We start from the raw sequence: 13,434 nt of genomic DNA on the forward strand, positions 1-13,434 counted from the left end.
TGTGGGAGAGGTCCTTTTACAATGGGCATCACCTTTGCAATCCTCTCTTGCATCTGGGTGACGTGTTTGATGATGCTCCGGTGGGGTGTGACTTTGGCTTCCCAGGTTTCCTTCGCTATATCAAGGAGTCCCTGCAGATGTTGGCCATACAAAAGTTCAAACAGGGAGAATCCGGTAGAGACTTGCGGAATCTCTCAGATAGAGAACAAGAGATATGGTAGGAAACAGTTCCAGTCTCATCCGTCCTTTTCTACGATCTTCTTAAGCATACTCTTCAATGTTTTATTGAACCTTTCCACAAGGCTGGGGATAGTAATCTGACATCTTCAGTTGTGTAATTTGCAGGGCCTTTCACAGTTCTCTTATCACCTTACTCATGAAGGATATTCCTTGGTTGGTCAGGATCTCCTTCAGTAACTTGGTCTGGGAAAAACATGGACCAGCTTGTAGGCTATATTTTTCGCAGAGGAGTTTCTCAAGGGAACCGCTTTAGGGTACCGCATAGCATAGTCAAGGATGGCCAATATATAGTAATGCCCACAGTCAGATTTAACCAGGGGACCGACCAAGTCCATGGCAATTCTCTCAAATAGCACTTTTATGATTCACAACGGCACTAGGGGACTTTGAAAGTGGGGGGTGGGGGTGGTTAGATTCCCGAGCAGGTGGGACAGAACCTGCAATACTTTAAGATTTCCTGGTGATATCTGGGCCAAAAGAACCTTCGCATTACCCGTTCTTGAGTTTTATCCACCCCCAGATGGCCCCCCAAGACATGCGAATGAGCCATGCCCAACACCCACTGTCTATAGGGTCCAGGTACCAGCAATTGTTACAGTGTCTCCTCTCTCACCTTAGTAACCTGGTACAATAAATCCCCACTCAACATAAAATCCTGCGCTATGACGGTTACATTATTGATGCCTCCTTCAGTGTTTATTTCCCTATGTTGAGTTGCATCCCCAAGGAACCTTCAAACTCCTGATAACTTTCAACCTGTCTGACCAGGTCATCGGCATTACGGGGATCACCCTGGGCAACCCAAATCTGCATTTGCCTCAGAAGGGAATGCACAAAACGGTCCATCATCACACACTCTACCATCTGTGTGGGAGTAGAGGGCTCTGGCTGCAACCATTTTCAGACCAGGTGCAGCAGATCAAACATTTTGGAGCGAAGGGGTTTGTCACGGTGATGCGCCCTATGGTGAACTTGTTGTGCTCTTGACAGCTATTGTCACCCCCAAGTGCGACAAAATTTCAGTTTTCAGTTTCACATATTCTTTGGAGTCTTGTAAGGCTAAGTCCTTGGAGTCGGAGCTGCCGCCGTGTCACGAACCGCCTCTGTGAGCAACTCAATCTGCTGTTGCTGTTGTCGGTGCTGGACTTGCTGCTGCTGTTGCTGCTGGAACTGCTGCTGGTGCTGCTGCTGGACCTGTTGCATAAGCAGCTTACTTGTCTCCTGATGAACCAGCTGTTGCTGCTGATGGGCTTGCACCAGGTGCTTAATCAGGTCCTCTATACTGTGTGACGTAGCTTGTTGGATTATGGCCGCCTTCACCCAGGATATTCAGTACTAACTGGTTTTGTGACATTACATTACAGGAACTGCTTGGCTGAGTTCACACGATGCGTATTTAATGCGTTTCCGCGGCGTTTTTGCAGTTGCGTAAATGCCGCGGAAACGCATGAAAAACGCATGGTAGAAGGGCAGCAATGTTCCTCAATTGAAATCCGCATGTGCTGTGCCCATGATGCGGATTTTTCCGCAGCGTAAACGCTGCGCTCAAAAATCCGCAGCATGTCAATTAATTTTGCGTAAACGTGGCGTTTTCGCCGCCATTGACTTGCATTAGAACGCGCCAATTCCGCAAGACTGCATCTGTACTTGCGTTATTGGCGCGTTCTAATGTGCCGATGGTACCCGAGTGTGGAGAAGAGGAGAGTCTCCTCCACACCCAGGTACCATTGAAAAAGCTGTGAAACAAGAATAAAATAAAAAATATATATATACTTACCATCTGTCGGCCCGCGCAGCGCTCCTGCTTGGTTCCCGGCACTTGCAGTGAGTTGAAGGACCTGCGCTGACGTCAGAGTCATGTGACGGGTCACGTGACGCCGACGTCGGCAGGTCTTTCAATTCAAAGTTGCCGGCATCCGGGAGAACGGAGTGTAAAGCAGGACAGCGCGGGCCATCGGAGGTAAGTATATACACTCTCTGGGGTCACACTATATAAATCCATGCTGTTTGCATGGATTTATATAGTGTGACCTAGTTGTCAAGCACTTTCCAGGTGATGCTCAAATCGCCTGGAAAGCGCTTGTCAATCTGCATGCGGAAACGCATGTGAATCCGCATGTGGATCCGCATGTATTCTGCAGGAAAAACGCATGCACAATTTGCATGCGTTTTTTCTGCCAGGGAGATGCAGAAATGATGCAGAAATTTTCTGCTTCATTTCTGCATCGTGTGCACATACCCTTTGGGGTACGCTTTTCTAAAAGTGGAAAACCTCTGTAAGCTTTCACATTTATTTTTTTAGTTTTTAAACACACTAGCAGATTGTATCCTGCAGACATTTATTCTTGAGTACAATACACTGCAAATTTCTATATTTACATAGATATTTACAGGGTCAGACTGGCCCACCGGGGAACATACGTCACATGTGCCAACGATGCGAGCACTGACCGCTCTCCCACGTTTTCTAACTTGGAGGAGAGGTGACATAAGAAGCTGTCAGGGTGCAACAGCACTCTGTTACTTACAACTAGTGCACCGCAGTCTGCAGCAGGGGAGCGTGGCTTCAGTGTTCAGTGATGCGCATGCTGTGCTCTCCCGAGTTACTCTGGGAGGAGCAGCCAGCAAGGACGTCACTATTCCTCGCAGCTCCTTCCAGAGTTACACAACCTGGGCGAGAGAGCACACCGTGCATCACTGAACTCTGAAGCCACGCTCCCCTGCTGCAGACTGCGGCACGCTAGATGTAAGTAACAGAGCACTGTAGTTCCCTGATAGCTTCTTATGTCACCGCTCTTACTTGCGTTGAAGAAGCATGGAGAGCGGTGCAGCTCTGAATAAGGCAAACACTGATTGGCCGCAGAGCAGCCAATCAGTGTTAGCTTTGTGTGTGTCTTTCCCGGCTGTACAGTGTATGAAGAATGTGAGGGAAAGCTCTTTCAATATCACTCCAATGTCATACATCAGTGATTTAGGGCCCCCACCACTATTAGAGTGTACATTCACAATGTATTTGCTGCTGAATTTCTACAATGGAAATCCCACAGCAAATTAACAGCAGTAATATCCACACAGATATTGGGCAGATATTGCTGCGTTTACTACTGATGCACCTTTTCCATTGACTTGATCCTTTTGTATTGTAAAGGATGAAGTTGGTGGTGAATATCCGCAGCATATATTGGCACATTGTTAATGTGGAATCCGCAGCATCAATTCACACTGTGGAATTTCTCAGCGTATGGATGAGATGTCACAAAATCCCATCCACTGCGCTCATGCTATAAAACATTGGTTTAGTGGTTAATACACATCAGGGGACATTTATCCTTGAGTTTGCATCAAAATGTGGGCACCAGCTCTTTCTATAACAATAGGAAGTGTACTGCCTTACATTATACCCTGATATATTAGCATATGTTACCACACAATTGGTGGTCTTGTATTTATTTCTATGTAGCTACATAGTGGGCCCCAAGAATGACTTTCTCTGGTGGGCCCAATGTACTCCAGTCCGACGCCATATTATATATATATATATATATATATATATATATATATATATATATATATATATATATACAGTACAGACCAAAAGTTTGGACACACCTCCTCATTTAAAGATTTGTCTGTATTTTCATGACTTTGAAAATTGTACATTCACACTGAAGGCATCAAAACTATGAATTAACACATGTGGAATTATATACTTAACAAAAAAGTGTGAAACAACTGAAAATATGTCTTATATTCTAGGTTCTTCAAAGTAGCCACCTTTTGCTTTGATGACTGCTTTGCACACTTTTGGCATTCTCTTGATGAATATATATATATATATATATATATATATATATATATATATATATATATATACAGTACAGACCAAAAAAGGTAGTCACCGGAAATGGTCTTCCAACAATCTTGAAGGAGTTCCCAGAGAAGCTTAGCACTTGTTGGCCCTTTTGCCTTCACTCTGTGGTCCAGCTCACCCCAAATCATCTCAATTGGGTTCAGGTCTGGTGACTGTGGAGGCCAGGTCATCTGGCGTAGCACCCCAACACTCTCCTTCTTGGTCAAATAGCCCTTACACAGCCTGGAGGTGTGTTTGGGGTCATTGTCCTGTTGAAAAATAAATGATGGTCCAACTAAACACAAACCGGATGGAATAGCATGCCACTGCAAGATGCTGTGGTAGCCATGCTGGCTCAGTATGCCTTCAATTTAGAATAAATCCCCAACAGTGTCACCAGCAAAGCACCGCCACACCATCACACCTCCTCCTCCATGCTTCACGGTGGGAACCAGGTATGTAGAATCCATCCGTTCACCTTTTCTGTGCCACACAAAGACACGGTGGTTGGAACCAAAGATCTCAAATTTGGACTCATCAGACCAAAGCACAGATTTCCACTGTTCTAATGTCCATTCCTTGTGTTCTTTAGCCCAAACAAGTCTCTTCTGCTTGTTGCCTGTACTTAGCAGTGGTTCCCTAGCAGCTATTTTACCATGAAGGCCTACTGCACAAAGTCTCCTCTTAACAGTTGTTGAAGAGATGTGTCTGCTGCTAGAACTCTGTGTGGCATTGACCTGGTCTCTAATCTGAGCTGCTGTTAACCTGCGATTTCTGAGGCTGGTGACTCGGATAAACTTATCGTCAGAAGCAGAGGTGACTCTTGGTCTTCCTTTCCTGGGGCGGTCCTCATGTGAGCCAGTTTCTTTGTAGCGCTTGATGGTTTTTGCAACTGCACTTGGGGACACTTTCAAAGTTTTCCCAATTTTTCGGACTGACTGACCTTCATTTCTTAAAGTAATGATGGCCACTCGTTTTTCTTTACTTAGCTGCTTTTTTCTTGCCATAATACAAATTCTAACAGTCTATTCAGTAGGACTCTCAGCTGTGTATCCACCAGACTTCTGCACAACACAACTGATGGTCCCAACCCCATTTATAAGGCAAGAAATCCCACTTATTAAACCTGACAGGGCACACCTGTGAAGTGAAAACCATTTCCGGTGACTACCTCTCGAAGCTCATCAAGAGAATGCCAAGAGTGTGCAAAGCAGTCATCAAAGCAAAAGGTGGCTACTTTGAAGAACCTAGAATATAAGACATATTTTCAGTTGTTTCACACTTTTTTGTTAAGTATATAATTCCACATGTGTTAATTCATAGTTGATGCCGTCAGTGTGAATGTACACTTTTCATAGTCTTGAAAATACAGACAAATCTTTAATTGAGAAGGCATGTCCAAACTTTTGGTCTGTGCTGTATATGTGGCGCCCCTGAGGGTTCAGTCACCACAGGGGTACTGCACCTCAGTCCGAGGTGTGGTATCTCCTCCTCCGAGGTAAGGATGGAGCACTTCTCAGGACCCTACTTCACCATCCAACACTACACCTCTCCCACCTGAGGGGGGCTTATATGCACCAGGGTGCTGCCCCAGCCGGGATAAGTGGAGATTGGGGGAACCAAAGATAGGGGGAACCATGTAGTGGGAGAGGGTGGAGGAAGCACTTAGAGGTTACACCACAAAATTCATATTTAATAAACGGCCATTTTGGGCTTATGGTCTTTGATTGTGATCTTCATCACTGAACGTGGCTTTCTGTGTGAACCTGCAGCTGATAGAGGATACACGGTCCTCGTGCTCTGGCCTTGAGGCGAGGAGCGGGTTAGAGTTAACGGCTGTCTCTACCCGGTCAAGGTCCCTACCTAAGAAGGCCTGAAGGGGAGCAGAGGAGACAAGCTCCGCAGGCAAAAGGATCCCAAGGGGGATGCAGACGGAGCGGCACCTGTCCTCACTATTCTGGCCTAGTCAGAGGGATTCCTGCTGCAAAAGGGGTACCGGCCCCCGATATCTGACTCTGTCACTTCAAGTCTCAGTCAGAAAAGCCCGGAGGCTTAGTGGATCCCAGGAGGGATACGGACGGAGTGGCATACGCCACCTGTAACTCTCTACCTGCGCTTTATCCAGAGGGACCCAGTCTTACACCTAGTTCTAACCACACGTACAGTCAAGTGAAGACTTAGTGGGAGAACTCATCTAGGTGAGGAACACACACCAGAGGGGTCTCGACAGGTGCTCCTGATCTATCTGGAAAGTGCTGGACCCCCTTCCTGGTGGCCGCAGCACGCCGCGAGTAGCAGAGGGAAGCTTTGCGGCTAAAGTTCATCTGAATGTGAGTAAAAACCCTGGATGACTTCACACCTCGCTTCAGCCTGTTATTTACTGCGCGGCACTGCACCCACCATCATTCCGTCCTTCCTTATCCTGCCCTGAGGCCTGCTCCGCCTGCGGGGAGCTGTTCCATCTAAGCTGCCCCTTTAACACCGGCCTCAGTGGACTGAAGCAGCGCAGGTGTCTATCACCGGAAACCGTAGGTGGCGTAGTCGGAAAATTACCACTCAACCCTGAAAGCCCATTACATCTTTTATTGTGACCGCCCTGGGCACGGACCGGATCCGGGCCACGACTGCAACCCCCAACATCTGACCCGGCTCCGAGTAACCCCCACTTCCCAGGGTGAGGGCTGTGAGCGTCACATATATATACATACATACATTTGCCTAAAATACAAAGGAAATATGGGAAATATGTCATCTTTAAATTTAGGCATTTTAGAGATCATTTCATCTTCAACTTTCTTAACTGTTCACAATAACAGTAATTTTGACCAGGGGTGCCCAAACTTTTACATGTCACTTGTGAGGCAGTGAGGGGAATTATATGCGAGGGACGGTATGTATCCCCCAGGATGCGCATAGAAGCATATTGAACCAGCTGGAGTGCATTACAATCACAGATATAGTTGTGGTTGCAGTGCAGAATAAAGTTAAGTTTGGACTTGGTCAAGCTATTTGACCAAGGCAGATTTAGTAAAACCCGGCATGTGCTTTTATTCTTGCAGTTGACAACAGGATGGCAGAGGAGAGGTTCACTCCCTCCAGCCAGGTCTTAATAATGGTTCATGTCCACAGTTTTCATTTAAAAACTTGCAGGAAAGGTATGGGTGTGTCAGTCTTTGGTTTGCAAGCTGCAGAGCAGGAGGCTCTGTGCTATAGAGGCCTGTGTGAAGTGAATACAGAGCCCTAGGAAGGCAAAGCTTCTGACACTCCTCAGAATGATACGGCGGTGCAATCGCCCACGGCAACGGTGGTTTGTTTATACGGACTATTGTAGACAACCCGGCTGCGATCTGAAGGATAAAGCTGCCTTCACTGTGTAAGTTTTTTGGACGATAAAAACATTAAGTTGGACATTCTTGGGTCACTGCCTGTTAAATCGCACTGTATGAACACCGCCGCACTACACACTGTATATACAGGTGCATCTCACTAAATTAGAATTCAATCCAAAAGTGAAACTTATATATTATATAGAGTCATTACAAACAGAGTGATCTATTTCAAGTATTTATTTCTGTTAATGTTGATGATTATGGCTTACAGCCAATGAAAACACAAAAGTCATTATCTCAGTAAATTAAAATAATTAATAAAAAACACCTGCAAAGGCTTCCTAAGCATTTAAAAAGGTCCCTTAGTCTGTTTCAGTAGGCTCCACAATCTTGGGGAAGACTGCTGACTTGACAGATGTCCAGAAGGCAGTCATTGACACACTTCACAAGGTTCCACAGTTCCAATTTTCATTTGGAAATCAAGGTCCCAGAGTCTGGAGGAAGAGTGGAGAGACCACAATCCAAGCTGCTTGAGGTCTAATGTGAAGTTTCCACAATCAGTGATGGTTTAGGGAGCAATGTCATCTGCTGGTGTAGGTCCACTGTGTTTTATCAAGACCAAAGTCAGCGCCGCCGTCAACCAGGAAATTTTAGAGCACTTTATGCTTCCCTCTGCCGACAAGCTTTTTGGAGACAGAAATTTAATTCTCCAGCAGGACTTGGCACCTGTCCACACTGCCAAAAGTACCAATACCTGATTTAAAAACAACAGTATCACTGTGCTTGATTGGACAGCAAACTTACCTGACCTTAACTCCATAGAGAACCTTTGGGGTATTGTGAACAGGAAGATGAGAGACTCCAGACCCAACAATGAAGACGAGCTGAAGGCTGCTATCAAAGCAACCTGGGCTTCCATAACACCTCAGCGGTGCTGCAGGCTGATCGCCTCCATGCCACGCCGCATTGATGCAGTAATTGATGCAAAAGGAGCCCCGACCAAGTATTGAGGGCATTTACTGAACATACATTTCAATAGGCCAACATTTCGGATTTAAAAAATTTTTTCAAGATGTTGTTATAAAGTATTCTAATTTACTGAGATAATGACTTTTGTGTTTTCATTGGCTGTAAGCCATAATCATCAACATTAACAGAAATAAACACTTGAAATAGATCACTCTGTTTGTAATGACTCTATATATGAGTTTCACTTTTTGTATTGAAGAGCTGAAATAAATTAACTTTTTGATGATACTCTAATTTAGTGAGATGCACCTGTATCATATGAAACCACACCCAGCCCCCTATATACCTATAGACACAATATATTTTTCCTCAAAAAATAAAGAAAAAAGATTCTTTCAAAAAGATACATGTAAGCCTATAGAGACTATGAAGCAGCATATGAGCCACAATATTTAAATATATAATAATTTTATTAAAGATGCAAAATACCAAAATCAATAAAAAAATAATCTGATTTGTTGTCAGTTGTCCATAGAATCAACATATTATGCAGATAGAAAACAGAAACTGTAACCCTATATGGTGGTCATACGGTGTGGCACTTAGAGTTATGTAATATAATGGAGGCCATATGTATTAGCAATATTATAACAGACATACATTTAACTCTTGGCTAATCTAGGCCAGAAAAACATGGCAGAACCAAATGACTTGTAACATATATATTATGATAATACAGTAATCGCTTTAATAGCGTTCAAAATGGATAAACAAATCCTTCACCCCAGTATTGCCATATGAATTGACATGTGGTAGAACAACGCTATAATGGATAAACATCACAATGGATAAATATTACCTGTTGCCATATGGGAGCAGAAGGAAAAGAGGGCTACTGCATACCTCTATACCATAAGGGCTCACACACAGCCCCCTATATACAGTATGAGCCCCAAATAGCCTCTCTATATATAGCATGAGCACCACATAGCCTCCTATATACAGCATGAGCTCCACATAGCCTCCTATATACAGCAAGAGCACCTCCGTATATACAGTGGGAGCCCCCACATAGCCACCCTACATATAGTGTGAGCCCCACATAGCCTCCCTATATTCAATATGAGCACTCACATAGCCTCCTATACACAGTATAAACTCCCACATGGCCTTCTACATACAGTATGAACCCCACATAGCCTCCTACATTTGTATGAACCCCCACATAGCCTCCTATATATAGCATGAGCCCCATATAGCCTCTGTATATACAGCGTTAGCCCCGACATAGCCCCCTATATACAGTATGAGCCCCTACATAGCCTCCCTATATACAATATGAGTCCTCACATAGTCTCCTATATACAGTATGAGCCACGACACAGGCTCCTATATACAGTATGAGCCCACCACATAACCTCTATATATACAGTGTGAGCCCTACATAGCCTCCATATATACAATGTGAGCCTTACATAGCCTCCATATATACAATGTGAGCCCCACATAGCCTCCATATATACATTGTGAGCCCCACATAGCCTCCATATATACAGTGTGAACCCCACATAGCCTCCATATATACAGTGTGAGTCCCACATAGCCTACAATATACATACAAATATACCATACACATGAAAAAAAGCAATAACACATACCTTTTTATCAAATGCATACTCATATTCATTTAGGGCTTGTTAAAAACACACCTACGGTAAGCTATCACACAATGAAGACAGCCTGATGTTTGTAGTGCTTTTAATATTTACCTGTTGTACCTGTTGTCTTTTAGGCTACAGATGAAAAAATGCAGAAAAAAAAGTTAAATAAAAACTTGCTGGTTGTTGTGCACTATGCTGATAGCACACTGTCACAGAGTGGGTTGCAATCACACAGGACAAGACAAGTATGTGCCCCCTAACCCGTGAACCAATAGCACTCCCTGAGTCCTTTCCAAACGCCCAGTATTACACGTGTATTGTAATTTAAGGAAAATACTGATGTAATTATTGATCTTGATTTCATATCTTTAAAAGGGATATCCATACAATAAAGGCTGTGCTCATTCTGATGCGTTTCTGGCTGAAGCCCTTAGTCATAGAATGTAACAGGTGAGCTACAAAAGTGCAATGTAACAGATTCACTGTCAGGGTAAAAAAGAATATATATTTTCTCTACTTTTATACTTTTATACGCTTTGCTTATGTACTAACCACCATTTTGTGTCTTATAACAATAAGCTTTCCTTGCTACGTGTTACTTAGATCGAAATTTATGCTAAGATGGCGCCGGTATCAGCCAGCACCTGTTCCAGAGAAATGAAACCGAATCATCAACTGACGGTTGTCTGCCCAGAGACTGAGTTAAGGAGACATGGACCAATCAGGAGTGGCCGGATACTAGACATTTATGGCTTACCCCGCCCTGAACAATCCATTTATGGCTTACCCCGCCCCGAACAACCCCTTTCCCCTCCCCATTATGTAGTGTATTTAAGTTTGTGCATGCGGAAATAAAAGCAGAACATTGCTGAGATCATGGCTTGCCAGTAGCCTTCTGAGCATGCTCTGAGTTTGAACCAGCTTGTTGTCTGACTCATTCTTTGAATGGTTGACCCATGCTCACAGCCTTAATTTGGAGTGACTGGAGGATGAGTGGAATGTCGCTACGACCCCGACAAATGGCGCCCAACGTGGGGCGTGGCTAGCGGTACGCCGCCCTCCCGGACCCATATTGTTGACTTCCCCGGTGGTGACTGCGGCGGCTGAATCTGAGGCCTGATCAACCTCCATCGAACATGGTAAGTCAAGATATATTTTATATGTTTCTCTTGCCTGTGTGTCAGCCGCAGCGGTTCCTGTGGGGTTGTCAGTTTGGATCTGGGTGGGTGACCGGTCGAGTGGTGAGACCTCAGGCGTCCCGCGCCACGTCCTGAACCAGCAACTGTGAGACCGAGTGACGTCGCATGCCTGCGCGTGCTTGTGTGCACACCACCTCCTCCTCCCCCGGTCACTGTACTTTTCTTAGATAGTTGCCTCCCGTGACTGATAGTCAATTCCAAGCCATCCCTGAATTGAAGTGTAAGGGAGAAAGAATCTGTGACGAATTGAGGAGTGCTCTTCGTCTACCACAGAGACTGCTGTAAAGTCAAGGTTAGGGAAGGGGATAGATTGAGGTGTCTCTCTATCTCACCAGTGTATTGAGGTGTGCTCTACACTGACGGGTGGCGACCTGTAGTCAGGGTGCCGTGGTGAGTCGCACTGTAAAGTCGCCATTCAAGGTTAGGGAAGGGGATAGATTGAGGTGTCTCTCTATCTCACCAGTGTATTGAGGTGTGCTCTACACTGACGGGTGGCGACCTGTGGACTGCACCAGTGATCTGAGTCGCGACAGATCATTGCATTCTATAAGAAAATGTTGGGTATGTTCAAATCTGAAAGATCTCACAAGTTGCCGGATGGTGCAGTGGGAGTCATCCAGCTAGTAGAGTCACGGGAAGGCAAGAAGGCTGTTAAGAATGTTAGGAATCTGTATAAAATGATAAGCTTACCCAGTACGGGCAGACTTCAGCCTTCAGTATGGAAAGAATACGTTATACAAAATAAGGGGAAGTTGAGTGACGAAGGACTCCTGCACCAGGCTCAGGCACATTTTAGAGTAGCAAATGATTTAAAGGTTGAGGGCTGGAAAGAAGTAGATGGTGCAGGGGGAACAGAGAATGCCGAGCCTTTGTTCGGATACATGAAAGCTGCAGAATGTGATTTGTTATGTGACCCTAAATTGGCCGTAACCCCGTTGATGCCTGTCACTACACCGAGCCCTCAGCCACCACCCTATAATGGCGCCGACGCCAAATCATCGGAAGGATGGACGTGTCGTATGTGCGGAGAGCAAAACCCGCCCTGGGTGAAGTTCTGCTGTGTCTGTGGGGCGGGCCGCCCATGGCACGATGCCCAGCCTGTCTCCAAGAACAATCCCACCCCCACTCCAACTCCTCCCTCCAACGGCCATCTTACTACACCTTTTACTTGTTGTGGGAGGCCCGGGAAACCCCAATCCGGCCTATATCCATTACTAGATCCGTCCGGTGCTTATTACCAGCCGCCAGCACGGGTGGAAAAGCCCGCAGTCCCAGAGCACCCATCTGAAACTAATGTGATACCCTCTGCTCCAGTCCACGATGCTGAGGCGCTCCCTCTGTTCCCCATGGGTGTCACCCTTAACTCTGGGGATATCCTCCTCAACTCCCTAGAATTTCAGGCCAGACTGCTCTCGCTCCACCAACATACTGTTACTCAAGACGATACGGAGCCAGATGAGGGATGGGCTCAAGATACTCCAGCGCCCCTCCCTTTACCCCATACGTCTCCTATGGCATCCTCCACCCCACATTCATTACCCATACTCCGGCCCTTGCTCCAAGCAACTGCTGAAAGAGCACCACCCCCCAGTCCCTCAGAAGTCTGGGACCCCTGCCGCTCCCGGAATCTAGTAGACCCATCAGGACGCCCTGTCACTCTGTCAATAGGCTATGGTGACATCCTTACACATCGGGTGGGGGCCATAGTCAACCCTGCAAACACCCGTATGAGCCATGCTGGAGGATTGGCTCGTAAAATTGCCCTTGCTGCTGGTTCCACTCTGGCTGCAGAATGCCAGGCTCACTTAGCCGAAAACGGAGAGCTTTCAAAAGGCCAGACCTTAGTCACCCGTGCGGGTAGACTGCCCGCTGATGTCATCATACATGCAGTGGGTCCTATTTATGACCCCCAGAACCCCGAAGAGTCACGTTCCACTCTCGCATCTACCATCCGTTCAGTACTCCTCCATGCAGGAAAATTGAGTCATCAGGATATGCCCAGACGCACTTTAGCGATACCACTTATATCTTCTGGAATTTTCGGCTACCCACTCGGGCCGTGCATGGAGGAACACGTAATAGCCCTCAAGGAAGGCATGGAGACCCTCCCCCATGGATTGGACTCAATACGCATTGTATGTGTCCGTAGTCCAGCAGTTCATGCTGCTATGCCTTTGGCCCTTAAG

General features: G+C 45.8%; 1 long non-coding RNA gene across 1 annotated transcript; it reads left to right on the forward strand.

The window, feature by feature from the left end:
* The first annotated feature begins 2,846 nt into the window (after positions 1-2,846).
* LOC141165150 (uncharacterized) lies at positions 2,847-10,938 on the forward strand. Its single transcript, XR_012251069.1, has 4 exons — positions 2,847-2,986; positions 10,181-10,294; positions 10,425-10,499; positions 10,653-10,938. It is a non-coding gene; the product is annotated as an uncharacterized lncRNA (long non-coding RNA).
* Positions 10,939-13,434: the final 2,496 nt, after the last annotated feature.

This window comes from Phyllobates terribilis, unplaced genomic scaffold (assembly GCF_046119375.1).
Source record: "Phyllobates terribilis strain yellow unplaced genomic scaffold, ASM4611937v1 Scaffold_11__3_contigs__length_659146591, whole genome shotgun sequence".
NCBI lineage: Eukaryota > Metazoa > Chordata > Amphibia > Anura > Dendrobatidae > Phyllobates > Phyllobates terribilis.